We start from the raw sequence: 13,694 nt of genomic DNA on the forward strand, positions 1-13,694 counted from the left end.
GGCTGTCTGTGTAGGTCAGTCAGTTCTGGATCATGTTATTTTAATTTTTTTAATGGAATGCATTTAGATTTAGGAGTAAGAAAGACCTAATTTGCTATCCAAGCTCCACCACTGGTTTCCTTACTAGTAAAATGACTATATCTATGTCAACTTTGCTGGGTTGTTTTGGGAGTTTAAGAGACTGGCTTTTCTTGACTCTGGGGACATTCTATATTTTTTGCTGTAATTCAGTGCTTCACTTAGTGTCTGTTATATCACAGGAGTGTAATAAATTATCAATTGAGTGATGAATGAAAGTGCTTGGAATACACTGTATTTCATTGGCTCTCAGAACACTCTTTCACATTTTAACTTCTCCAAATTTGAGATATATCCCACAGTCAATGGAATATTACAGTAGATCTCAGCCAGATGGCTGCTGAGTTGTTGTTGCCCGTAAAGCTATGAACTTGGTTGTTATTCCAGGAGCATTCAAAGAGTGAATATAAGTCTTGGTTGCCATTTGAAAACCTTCCATTGATACCTTTTGGTAAAAGATGCTTCAGCATTAAAATTACAGAATGGGTATCAGTGGTTTGGAAGAATATCCCCACAGACAGCAGTACACCACTCTTTCAAGAAATGCTGTATCATCAATGTATTTGATGGCACAGAGGATGATCCTATATGGGAAGGAAAAATGGACATATCTACTCTGAGTCAAAAAAAGATTAGAAGAGTTGAACACTTAATGTAAGCACATTAAGTAATACTTTAGGCAATTTATCTTGTCTATATATTCCATTTTGTGTTTGTATAGGAATGATGCAAGTTGAGTCCATGTTGAGATGAGTCTAAAAAGAACTTTCAAATAAAATTATAAGTAATAAGGAAGCGTAGTGCTGTTTAATAGGCAGTGTTTTTTCTTTTTTAGTGTTGTATATGTTAAAAGGTACATAACATGGTAGATTTTACAATAATCCCATGTTAGATCCATGAATATTATAGTACAAGCTTAATAAATTATAGCTATTAATTATTATTTTAATTTAATCATTATGTAATGGATTTGTATTGAAAACAGATCCTCTAGTATGTATAACCTGTACATGCAGCATATTAACATTTTGCCAGTCAGGAATTTTCTGTTTAACAGTTTACTACTTTCCCACGTGTCCTGTTACCAAGGAAGGGTCTGTGTGGAGTTCAATCCAGAAATATCAGGCCTTCAGATCATGCTGGGATTGTCTACAGTGGGATCCATGTGATGAATTTGCCTCCCACTTTTCCGAGATCTCAAACATGAGGAGGCCAATGGTTTCTAACCTAGAGTCTAAGAATATTATAATATGCACATCCATGTGGTTCAGAAAAACTATTGGACAAATGAAACCATAAACAAAACAAAAAGACAACCCTCAGAATGGGAAAAATATTCGCAAATGAAGCAACCGACAAGGGATTAATCTCCAAGATATACAAACAGCTTATGCAGCTCAATATCAAAAAACAACCCAATCAAAAAATGGACAGAAAATCTAAATAGACATTTCTCCAAAGAAGACATACAGATGGGCAAAAAGCACATGAAAAGATACTCAATATCACTAATTATTAGAGAAATGCAAATCATATTACAATGAGGTATCACTTCACACCAGTCAGAATGGCCATCATCAAAAAATCTACAAACAATAAATACTGGAGAGGGTGTGGAGAAAAGGGGACCCTCTTGCACTGTTGATGGGAATGTAAATTGGTACAGCCCCTATGGAGAATAGTATGGAGGTTCCTTAAAAAACTAAAAATAGAACTATCATATGACCTAGCAGTTGCACTCCTGGGCATATACTCAGAGAAAACCATAATTGGAAAAGATACATGCATCCCAATGTTCATTGCAGCACTATTTACAATAGCCAGGACATGGAAGCAATCTAAATGTCCATCAACAGAGGAATGGATAAAGAAGATGTGCTACATATATACAATGGAATATTACTCAGCCATAAAAAAGAATGAAATAATGCCATTTGCAGCAACGTGGATGGACCTAGAGATTGTCATACTGAGTGAAGTAAGTCAGACACAGAAAGACAAATATCATAAGATATCACTTATATGTGGAATCTTAAAAAAATGGGTACAAATGAACTTATTTACAAAACAGAAGTAGAGTCACGGATGTAGGAAACAAACTTATGGTTACCATGCGATAAGGCAGAGAAGGGATAAATTGGGAGATTGGGATTGACATATACATGCTACTATATATAAAATAAATAACTAATAAGGACCTACTGTATAGCACAGGGAACTCTACTCAGTGCTCTGTAATGGCCTATATGGGAAAAGAATCTAAAAAAAAAAGGAGTGGATATATGTATATGTATAAACGATTCACTTTACTGTATACCTGAAACTAACACAACATTGTAAATCAACTATAATCCAATAAAAATTTAAATAAAAACAAAACAAAAGCTATTGGACATTTACTAACTTAGAGGCAATGAGGCCTCACTCGAAAGACTTTATTTCACTTTACATTTTGAACAGTATTTTTGCTAAGTATAGAATTCTAGATCGATACTTTTTTCTTTTAATACTTTAGAGGTGTTGCCCCAATGTCTTCTCACTTGCATTGTTTCCAATGAGAAGTATGCTCTAGTTATTTTCTTTGTTCTTTTGTATATAATATGTCTCTTTTCCCCTTTGGCTGCTTTTAAGATTTTAAAGTCCTCATCTATTAAATCTACCATCTGTGTCATTTCTGGGTCTGTCTCTGTTGATTAATTTTCTTCCTCATTATTGGTTATACATTTCTGCTTCTTTGCATGCCTAGTAATTTTTAAAAATAAATATTTATTTATTTTTTTAGAGCAGCTTAGGTTTACAGTAAAATTGGGAGAAAGGTACAGAGATTTCTCATATAAACTTGCCCCCCACAAATGCATAGCCTCCCCATAATCAACATCACTCAGTAGAATGGTGCATTTTTTCACCAAGGATAAACCTACATTGAAAATTATCATCACCCAAAGTCCATAGTTTACCTAAGGGTTCATTCTTGGTGTTCATTCTGTAGCTTTGGACAAATATATAATGACATGTATCTACCATTATAATATCACACAGTGTTTTTTCACTGCTCTGAAAATCCTCCGTGGTCTGCCTATTCATCTCTTTCCCTTCCCTACCTCCCACCCCCAGCAACCACTGATCTTTTTTACTGTTTTGCCTTATCCAGAGTGTTTTGCCTTAATCAGAATGTGACATAGTTGGAACCATACAGTGTGTAGCCCTCTTAGATTGGCTTTTTTCACTTAATAATATGCATTTAAGATTCCTTAATGGCTTGATAGCTCATTACTTTTTAATGCTGAATAGTATTGCATTGTCTGGATGTACCACAGTTCATTTATTCATTTACCTATTGAAGGACATCTTGGTTGCTTCCAAGGTTTGGTGATTATAATTAAAGCTGCTATAAACATCCATGTGCAGGGTTTTGTATAGACATAAGTTTTTAACTGCTTTGGGTAAATATCAAGGAGGGTGATTCCTTGATCATACCATGAGAGTATGTTTAGTTGTGTGAGAGACTGCCTAACTGTCTTCCAAAGTGGCTGTACCATGCTGCATTCTCACCAGCAATGAATGAGAGTTCCTGCTGCTCCACATCCTCACCATCATTTGGTGTTGTCAGTGTTTCAGATTTTGGCCATCCTAATAGGTTTGTAGTGGTATCTCATTGTTGCTTTAATTTACATTTCCTTGCTGACATATGATACGGAACATCATCTCATATGCTTATTTGCCATCTGTGTATCTTCTTTGATGAAGTGTCTGTTGAAATGTTTGGCCCATTTTATAGTTGGTTTTTTTTTATTGTTAAGAGTTCTTTGTATATTTTGGATAACAGTCCTTTATCAGATGTGTCTTTTGCAAATATTTTCTCCCACTCTGGCTTTTCTTCTAATTTTCTTGGTAATGTCTTTCACAGAGCAGATGTTTTTAATTTTAATAAAGTCTAGCTATCAATTATTCCTTTCATGGATTGTGTCTTTGATGTATCTCAAAAGGTATCATCATACCCAAGGTCATCTAGGTTGCATTTAGATCTATGATCCATTCATGCCTGGTAATTTTTGATTGGATGCCAGACATTGTTAATTTTACCTTTTTAGATGCTAATAGTAATATCTGTAGTCCTGTAAACGTTCTTGAGCTTTGTTACGAGATGCAGTTATGTGGAAACAGTTTGATCTTTTCAAAGATTACATGTAAACCTTGTTAGGTAGGACTAGAGGAGACGTTAGGTCTTACTACTGAGGCAGTATCTTTCTAACCACTCTAGCTGATGCCCCATGACGGGCAAGACTGTGGAAACAAACTATTCTTGGCCCTTTCTGAGTCCTGGTAATGAACCCTATGCTCCTTTAGAGCATTTATCTTCCCAGTTTCAGGTTTCCTCAGAAGTATCAATAATCAGTTGAAGATTTCATGAAGAGCTTGCACAGATCTTCAGAGCTCTCTTTCTCTGTCTCTATCTCTCTTTGCCTCTGTCTGTCTTTCTGTCTCTCTCTCTTCTCCCTCTCTCTCTTTGTGTATGTGAAGTTCTCTACTTTCTGGTACTCTGTGCTGCAAGATCTAGCTTTCTTGGCCTCCCTGGACTGCCAGATTTATCAACTCAAATCAGAGATATTGCCAGGCTACTCCTATCTTTCCCCTTCCTACACTGCAGCCTGGAAACTCTCACCAAGGGGTAAGCTGGGACACTTATAGAGCTTGTTTATCCTTTTCCATGGATTACTGTTCTGTGCTGCCTCATGTCCAAGAAAACTGTAATTTCATATCTGTTGTCCGTTTGTTTTTTTTTTTTTTTTTTTTGTGATATGTGGGCCTCTCACTGTTGTGGCCTCTCCCATTGCGAAGCACAGGCTCCGGACGCGCAGGCTCAGAGGCCACGGCTCACGGGCCCAGCCGCTCCGCAGCACGTGGGATCTTCCCGGACCAGGGCACGAACCCGTGTCCCCTGCATTGGCAGGCGGATTCTCAACCACTGCGCCACCAGGGAAGCCCTGTCCGTTTGTTTTAGTTCAGGGCTTTGGATTTAGATCAGCCTGGGCTTGATCCCTGGTCATAGTGCTTATTATCAGTATAACAGTGGATTATTTATAATTATCCTCATTGATCATGCTTCCTCACCTGCAAAATGGGAATGATAACACCTCCTTTGGAGAGTTATTGAGGGGATTAATGAGATAATAATGTATGTAAAACACAAACATAGCTCATATGAATTAAGCAGTTATGTGTCAGGCTTTTTATAGGTATCAAACAGTTTAATCCTTATAACAATGTCATGATGTAGATACTATCATTTTACAGAGAAGGAAACAGGGAGTTTGTATAATCAGAGACAACTTTCAGACCCAGGCCATCTCGCTCCAGAGCCTGTGTTCTCAGACACCACCCTCTACTGCCACTCTAGTCATATAGCAATTACTTAAGAAATGATAACTGTTATTATCATTCAGGGCCTGGAATATCCAATTTTTATTTGGAATTACAGCATGTTAAGAAACCCTTTGGTATAGTGATGAATAAAAATGTATAAAAAGAAATATTACTTACATAAAGCTTGGATATTTAGATATTTCAAAACAAGAAATCCACTGGGGGATACTTCCTCTCCATTTAAGCTGTCCCAATCTTAGTATGGGTCTGGGCTATGATAGGCTCATGTGGTTATTTAAATTAAAATTAATTAAAATTAAATTCAGTTCCTCAATGGAAATAGTTACATCTCAAGAGCTCAGTAGCCCTGTGTGTCTACTGGCCATCACATTACAAGGCATTTCCATCATCACAGAAAGTTCTCTTGGACAGCACTAGTCTAGGTTTTTATAGTTTCTCACTCATACTGCCATCTCCTAAGTGATGTCCACGTTCTTAGTATGCCTTCCTAGTTCATTCAGTAAATATTTATTGGGCATCTCCCATGTGTGAGATATTGGGGGACACAATGATGAACAGAATCAGACATAGGCCACCTCCCAATTTTTACAGGCTTCCTCCAGCCTCGACAGTCTCCTACAGGTCATCTTCTATTGGCTTCCCAAGGCATCTGTTTTAGAATATAAGTCTGAGTGTGTCTCTCTTCTCCTTGGAACATTCTAGAAGAACCTCTTCCCCCACAACATAACCTCATTGCTCCTTAGCATGGAGCAAGGTCCTCTAAGATCTGACTTCTGCCTTCTCTAGCCCTCAGCCTTCACTAGTTGAGGGGGGTCATGGATTACCTGCTGCCAGGGGCCCTCCTGTGTGCTGTGACTCCTGGCACCACCAGTGTTTTAGACTGTGCTAAGCTCTGTGGGTGCAAAGCCAAATAAGACTAGTCCCTGCCCTCTAAAGAGTCCACTGAGCCACAAAATATAATATATAATGTGACACACAAGGTAATGGAAGGAACATAAAGCAGGGAAGTTGAGAGATGTTGTTTAGGTAGGGGCAGTGGCTCATGGAAGACTTCTGTCTAAACACAGTGATTGTCACATAGTAGACTTTCCATAGATAGTTGTGGAAAAAATAAGTGCATGACAATAATAGCCAACAGGTATTGAGCACACATTATGTGTCCAGCCTTCTGGTAAGTGGCTTTACATGTATTTTATCACCTGTTCTGCATAACCATTTGTGAGTTATGTATACTGATACCATTTTACAGATGAGGAGACTGAGGCTTAAGTCCTTTGCCCACAGTCACCCTAGCTCGTAAGTGCTGGAGAAGCATATCAATCCAGGATGGCCTGACTTTAAAGTTTGGTCTTCTCATCACCGTGCCAAACTCTTGCCCATTATGAATGCACTAGGGTTTTGTAGAATGAATAGGAGTGTCTCATCTGCACAACCAGGGTGATGGGCATTGAAGGTGGAGGGAAAAGCAAATATATTCTAAAGGTGAGGTTCAGAGAGCTTACCTAATTTGCTCAAGGTCACACAGTGAGGATTGAGAGTTTGAACATATTTCAGAGAACTCATTAAATGTCAAGGCTGGAGATGATGAAATGGGAAATGGAAGAAGTTTTTCTTTTTTTCTTTTTTTCTTTATTTTTTATTTTATTTATTTTATTTTTTTTGCGGTATGCGGGCCTCTCACTGTTGTGGCCTCTCCCGTTGCGGAGCACAGGCTCCGGACACGCAGGCTCAGCGGCCATGGCTCACGGGCCCAGCCGCTCCGCAGCATGTGGGATCTTCCCGGACCGGGGCACGAACCCGCATCCCCTGCATCGGCAGGCGGACTCTCAACCACTGCGCCACCAGGGAAGCCCAGTTTTTCTTTTTTTAAACTCCTTTTACTCTCCCACTTGCTATGTAAAAATGAAAGGACTATTGATTGGTCAGGCCGAATGTGCAGTTAGTAATATGATTCCCTCTGAAAATCCTTTAAAGTCTCCGTAATTAATTTTATTTGGGAGGTGAGAGCAACCATGCATGTGAAATGAGTTAAAATTATTAACGGGCTTGCACGGGGTCCATTGCCTGAGGCCGCCTGGCCCGATGCAGGACACCGGGATTCACATCCACATAACACATCTCCATCGCCCTTGGAATCATTCTCTGAATCAGTTATTGATCACACCCAGGGTTCAAGCAGCCGTCTCCTGCTCAGCCACAGAAGCTCAGCTCTGCTGTGGCTTCTGCCCCTGTTCTTGCCCTGCTGGGTAGAGCCAAGAGCAGGGGGTATGGAGGGGAGGGCAGAAACCCTTCAAGTCAGGCTCAGAACCCTCTACCCTATTCTCCTATGTTGCTTCTCTGAGTATATCCAGTGGAAACACATGTGATCGCAGGAAATCTGGCTACCGAGAAGCCTCTTATTGCATGACAGGATAACCTGGTTTAGAAATGATGCCTTAAATTCAAGAAAAGGCAAAACTAATCTATGCTGATAAATTCAGAATAGTGTTATCTGGGTGGGTGGAGTGTTGGCTGGGAAAAGGACATGGGGAATTTTCTGGGGAGATTGAAATGTCTGCTTTGATCCTGATGGTCTCCTAGTACAGCTAAAGTTTGTGCATTTTATTGTATGTGAATTATACCTTAAAAAAGAAAGAAATGAATTGTGTTTTATAACCTATCTTGTTTTCTTCCAGGATAGAAAGGTAAATAATAATAATAATAAATAATGGCTACTCTGAATGCATACTTTATGCTGGGCATTGTTCCAAGAGTTTATTAAAAAAATTATTAAGAATTTATTTTATAAGAGCAGTTTTAGGTTCACAGCAAAATTGAAGTGAAGGTATAGAGATTTCACATATACTCCCTGCTTCCCTCCCCTCCAGTGCTCCCCCATTATAAACGTCCCCCACCAAAGTGGTACTTTTGTTACAGTTGATAAACCTACAATGACACGTCATAATCATCCAAAGTCCATAGTTTACAGTGGGGTTCATTCTTGGTGTTGTACATTCTGTGGGTTTGGGCAAATGTATAATGACATGTACCCATCATTCTGTATCTGTTTGGGGGTTTTTTTTTGTTTTTTTTTTTTTACTTCCTAAGAACTTCTGTTCTCTGCCTATTCATTCCCCCTCTTCCAATTCCAAGCATTTAAAAATCTGTCTAATCCTCAAAACAATTCTGTGTGGTGAGTTTATTATTAAACCCATTTTACTGATAATCAAGTCACAGAGAGGTTAAATAATAATCTTGCCTAAGGTCATACAATGACAGAGCCAGGGCAGGGACCCTCCCCTGCTGTTGACCGTTATGCTTCTTGTGACCCTGCTAACCCAGGATTGTGTGCCTCGTTGACTTACTGTCCCAGGGGACAATTAGCAACACCGTGTCCTCCAACACCAGGTAGTGAAGCTGTGGCCGGCAGGGGAGAGGGTGATGTTCAGGGTGGAGACGAGAACTCCACCCCCGGGAGAGTTGTTCTGGGTGATGGAGAGGTGAGGATTATGTGCTCCATCCCCCAAACAGCACGCAGTTGGCAGGACCTCCAGCAGAGGGACTGCATGGATGCCAGGGTACAGGACATCCGCAAGCAGCCTGGACCCAGTCAGGGCAAAGGTCCCAGACTTGAGTCTAGTGCCGAGAGACTAAGTGCTATGGGCTGTAGAGCTGTCACCTCCCGTCACACCACACTGGCCCGAATATTGAGCACCTCAGGGGCCTCCACGAGGAGCTGAGGACCTGAGGCACCTCCCCTGGGTTTCCTGCTAAAGCCCTAGGACCCTCATTTGTGCAAGTGAGGGTAAGCCTGCCACCCAAAGACTGGGATTAGGATTCCCATAAATGCTGAGATATAAAATAAGAAACATATTTTATCTGAGTGCCACAGAAAAAGTCATACAGGTTACATGGTTTTGCAAAGCATTTTAACAAATGCCATCATTTAATCTTAACAGCAACCCTGCAAGAGAAGGATTATCATTCTCATTTGACAGATGTGGAGAGAACAAAAGCTTAAAGAGGTGGACACTGGCTGAGGCAACGTTGAAATCCAGGAGCCTAACTCCAAATCCATTGCTTGCTTTCTGATACCACGGTGTCAAGGGCATCCTTTGAGGAGACAAAAGAATTGCCCAAAAGTGTCCCATGGGAAATCATCTCGTTACAGTGCTAAATCTAAGGGAGGCTGTCGCAAAGCTCTTATAATAGAAAGGCTCAAGGACCAAGTTAAGATGCTTGAATCACATGGTTTAGTGTAGGAATTTAAAACACACAGTGCAAAGCAAGAGGAACAGGGTGGGTATTTGATGCGTTTAGGACAGGTAGCAAGTAGGGGAGAAGGACCACATTGCCCATACCCTGGTTTATGCAGAGCCCCCATGTCCCATCTCTGCCTGCTTCCTCAGCCTTCCCTGCTGATGGAATGGTTACAAGGAGCAAAGTTGAGGCTGAAGAGGAAGCTTGACAAATGAAAGGTGCCTGGGACCAACACAGTGTATTTGTTCTATCGGAGGGATGCAGGAGGAATTACCCCTGGCTCAACGTTGCAGCTCAACAATTACCCTGATAAGCAGCTATGGCTTTCATTTGGCAGAGGATTCTTGGGGCCTGAGTGGGAGTCACCAATGGGTGGCTGATTTTAGACACCATAAATGTTGAGTGCCTCCTGTATATTGAATGTATTATGAGTATTTGAAACCTCAGGTGCCTCATGTATATTTAGTGAGTCACAAATATTTGATGCCTCTTGGTCTTTCATCCCTTTCTATGTTCAGCACACACATGCTCTCCTTACTTTATCTATGCTAATGTCTCCCTATGTAACTTATTTATATATACTTAACACATCTAATGAATTCTGCCTGTGTCTCACAAACTATTAGCTTGGCCAAAAAGTTCGTTCGGGTGTTTTCCCGCAACAGCTTAGGCAAAACCCGAACGAACTTTTTGGCCAGCCCAATATTTGCTTCTATACTTAGTTTCATTTATTTCCCTTGTTTGTGTTTCTGATTTTACATAACAGAATTGAATATCTTAAATAAGACAGCAAACATATTACAAATGTGTAGGGGAGTCTGTGCAAGAATCTTTGTGGGGACTAGAAAGTAGGAGCCTTTTGGACTACTGGATACCCACAGGCAGTCAGATGCAAGCAATGTCTGAGTTTTGGAGTTAGACCTGGACTTGAGCCCAGCTCCATCACTGCTTGGGGCACGTTCTTAACCTTGCTGACCCTGCTTCCTCATGTAAAAAGGGTATAAGTACACCTACCTCCCAGTGTTGTTTGAAGATTTAATAAGATAATGTATTAAGCATTAGCACAAGCCTTGCAAATGCTCCATAACTGTAGTTTTGGACTCACCCCTTTCCTGTGCCTTTTAAAAAAGGATTCACCTCTTTCCTGTGCCTTTTAAAAAAATTGAGATATAATTGACATTTAAGATTGGTTTCAGGTGTACAACATAATGATTCAATATTTGTATATATTGAGAAATTATCACCACAATAAATCTAGTTAACATTTGTCATCATATGTAGTTACAATTATTTTTCTTGTGCTGAGAACTTTGAAGATTTACTCTTAACTTTCAAATGTGCAATACGGTAGTATTAACTATAGTCATCATGCTATATATTACATCCCCATGACTTAGTTATTTTTTAAATTTATTTTTTAACATCTTTATTGGAGTATAATTGCTTTACAATGGTGTGTTAGTTTCTGCTTTATAACAAAGTGAATCAGTTATACATATACACATATCCCCATATCTCTTCCCTCTTGCGTCTCCCACCTTCCCTATCCCACCCCTCTAGGCGGTCACAAAGCACCGAGCTGATCTCCCTCTGCTATGCGGCTGCTTCCCACTATCTGTTTTACATTTGGTAGTGTATATATGCATGACTTAGTTATTTTATATTCTTTTTTTTTTTTTTTTTTTTTTTTTTGCGGTATGCGGGCCTCTCACTGCTGTGGCCTCTCCCGTTGCGGAGCACAGGCTCCGGACGCGCAGGCCTAGCGGCCATGGCTCACGGGCTTAGTTGCTCCGCGGCATGTGGGATCTTCCCGGACCAGGGCACGAACCCGTGACCCCTGCATCGGCAGGCGGATTCTCAACCACTGCGCCACCAGGGAAGCCCGACTTAGTTATTTTATAACTGGAAGTTTGTGTCTTTAACCCCTTTCACCCATTTTGCCCACCACCTATCCGCAAGCTCTGGCAACCACCAATACCTTCTCTGTATCTATGAGTTTGCTGGTTTTAATGTTTTTAGCTTCCACGTATAAGTGGGATCATATGGTATTGGTCTTTCTCTGTCTGACTTACCTCACTTAGCATAATGCCTTCAAGGTCTACCCGTGTTGTTGCAAATGGCAAGATTTCCTTTTTTTGTGTGTTGAATAATATTCCACTATCTGTCTATCTATCTACCACATTTTCTTTATCCATTGATCCACTGATGGACACTTAGGTTGCTTCCATGTCTTGGCTATTGTATATAATTCTGCAATGAACATGGGCATGTGTATATCTTTTCCAGTTAGTGTTTTCATTTCCTTCAGATAAATATCCAGAAGTGGAATTGTAATCATATGGTAGTTCTGTTTTTAATTTTTGGAGAAACCTCCATACTGTTTTTCATAGTGGATGCACCAGTTTACACTTCTACCAACAGGGCAGAAGGGTTCCCTTTTATCCATACCTTTACCAACACTCATATTTCTTTTTCTAATGCCCATTCTAGCAGGTGTGAGGTGATATCTCATTGTGGTTTTGATTTGCATTTCCCTGATGATAAGTGATGTTGAGCACCTTTTCATGTACCTGCTGGCAATTTGGATATCTTCTTTGAACGAATAACTATTCAGATCCTCTGCCCAGTTTTAAAAAGAATTGTTTGGTTTTTTTGCTGTTGATTTGCATGAGTTTTTAAAAAATATATATTTGGGATATTAATCCCTTATCAGATATGTGATTTGCAAATCTTTTCTCCCATTCAGTAGGTTGCCTTTTCATTTTGTTGATGGTTTTCTTTGCTGTGCAGAAGCTTCCTATGGCTTACTAACCCCACTTATAACTCTCCTGAAGAGCAAGGTTTTAGTTACCCAAGGTTACTTTTCCAACCAGAGACTATGACAGAGAGGTATTTATATTTGTTGAACCCAGAGCAGCCATTCTAAGTGCTGTGTGCCTACTGTGTTGCTGTGGTCCTGCTGGGGAGGGAAGCACTGGTGTTGTGTGGACCCAAGTTACATAGTCAGGAGCAGGAGGTGAGCTCTGAGTTGAAATTTGTAGGCTGAGCAGGCATTGGCTAATTAAAATTGGGAGGGAGGAGGTAGGATGTCCTCCTTTGGGCAGATGGAGTGGCAGTGGTAAGGACTGAAGTCAAGAGAGAGCCAGCCTAACGCATGTTAAAAACCTGCAGGTGCCTCCAGCGAGGGGCATAATTGACAAGTGCCTTCTTGCCTCACATGGGCCAGTCCTGAGCTGTTAAAGGTCCAAAGATGGAGGTAGAGTTGAAAAAATTATATGTGCCTTTTTTCAAGTCTAAGGAGTAAGAACTGCAGTGAAATTAGGAAAATGGCTGAAGAGGAGGAGTGAGAAGTGTTTGTGATTATGGGGATTTCATTTTTTTAAATGTGTGAGATGGTTCTAGCCTCCAGTGAATACTACCCAATGTAATGGGTCTAATTTTATGTCAGGAGGGTGGTAGGAATAGAGGATCTGAGATGTCTCTTCCAGTATTCTTAGTTAACATGCATGAGGCTGAGAAGACAAGGTACCTACCTATTCAAACCTGGCAAGGGTGGAATTAAAAGGCAGCTTCATTTTTTCTCCCCCAAGGGAAAGTAGATAGATGGAAGACTTAGCATCACTCAAGTTCATTCTGATTTCTTCCTGTTGGAACGTATCTCCTGCTCCCTGTTCAGCTGCAATAGAAAGTGGCCTTGAGCGATGGAGTGGAGGTTAGTTTAATGTTTATGTTAATCTAAATAGAACTTTAAAAAATTCTTCCAGGAAGCAGCACTCAGACAAACTCTGTGACAGGTCTGAGATTTTATTGTATTAAGTGTTTCTTCCTGGGAAGGACGCAAGTGAATCTGGTCACCTCTTACCCTAACACAAGCTTTCTTCAGGAAGGGACACACGAAACTTCATTAGAGAAAGCAGAAGGCCCATTACAAACCACTTTAAAATAGCTTTTATTTGGTTGGCCATTTGTTAATTTAATAAAGATTGCATATC

The sequence above is a fragment of the Kogia breviceps genome, chromosome 6, assembly GCF_026419965.1.
Source record: "Kogia breviceps isolate mKogBre1 chromosome 6, mKogBre1 haplotype 1, whole genome shotgun sequence".
In the NCBI taxonomy this organism is placed as follows: domain Eukaryota; kingdom Metazoa; phylum Chordata; class Mammalia; order Artiodactyla; family Physeteridae; genus Kogia; species Kogia breviceps.